We start from the raw sequence: 1,325 nt of genomic DNA, 5'->3' as shown, positions 1-1,325 counted from the left end.
CCCCCCCCCCCCCCCCACTTCTCTCAGTGAATAATCCAGAAAGGAAATATTACAGTCCGAAGCGCAGAAAGCACAGATAAACAAAGATACGTCGATGGGTCGTGGATCACGTTAGCCATTTTCCAAAAAGGGCAGTTTTCATTTGCCTGTGTTTGTTTTGTCTGCTGTTTTAGTGAAATATCTCACCAACCACTGAACAGATTTGAATGAACCTCTCAGGCATTAAGCATTGAATGTACATCACACAACTAATTAACTTTTTGGAGTCAACCTGACTCAAGACGGCGGGCACAGCCAACAGCTTGTAAGCACACAAGAATGGCTATAACTGTGTGAAATTGACAGATAATGAGCTAAAATTTAATGTGGCAGTAGCCCAGAGTCATTCTCATCACGTACTCCGAGCGTCAACTCATCGTGTGAGATCTTTGTTCAAGACTTTGCCATTAACTGTTGGAGTCCACCCTGTCTGTCTGTTAGCAAAATATCCCATGAACCACTGGATGGATTTTAATGAACCTCTCAGAGAATCATCATTGGATGTTCATCTACAACTGATTAAGGCACCACCGCCACCAACCTTAGAAACCACAAAAAAAGCAGCTTTAGCTCAGTCAGTTTTAAAGACACAGAGCTAAAATCTGGGGTGGTAGTAGCTGAAAGTCATCCCCGTCACATACTCCGAGTGCTAGCAGTTCTCATGATATTGGGCGAGATTATACATAAAGTTATTTTCAAGGTTTCAAAAAAAGCTACAACCACATCACTTTGACCTTAGACTAAAATTTGGGCGTGAAAAGAGGCGATATGCATTCTTACCAGGAATGCTCAAAGTTTAATTTCTGCTTAATTATTACTGTTGTTGTCGTTGTATTTCTGTCAGAGGGTGAATGGAACAAAAAAAAGCTGTGGTGATATCTCTGTTCTGCCCACAGTTCTGATATCAGAACCCCCTCTTCTGGAATCAAAATCAATAAGGAGTGTGCCGATCCTCTTTCATATCCTGTCTTTCTGCACGAGGGAAGTCACACCGGCGACCAAAGACTCAATGACATGCACAGTAAAATAATAATGATAAAAAAAATAAAAAAGGAACTGTCAGTTTTATTTTGCCCCCTCCTCTGATGCTTGATGGTGCAGATCACCAGCTGAGGCTGTCACTGCGGATGACTTTCGGAGCTTGACACCTACAACCCTTCACCACCCTCAGAGCGCTCGAAGCATGGAGAGCCAAAGCAGGAAGAGATTAAAAATAAAAAAAAAATAAAACTGTTCCTGAATATCCCCCTCCCCCTCCTCCTCCTCCTCCTCCTCCTCCTCCTCCT

This window comes from Kryptolebias marmoratus, linkage group LG9 (assembly GCF_001649575.2).
Source record: "Kryptolebias marmoratus isolate JLee-2015 linkage group LG9, ASM164957v2, whole genome shotgun sequence".
In the NCBI taxonomy this organism is placed as follows: domain Eukaryota; kingdom Metazoa; phylum Chordata; class Actinopteri; order Cyprinodontiformes; family Rivulidae; genus Kryptolebias; species Kryptolebias marmoratus.
Note: the sequence above shows the minus strand (reverse complement) of the source record.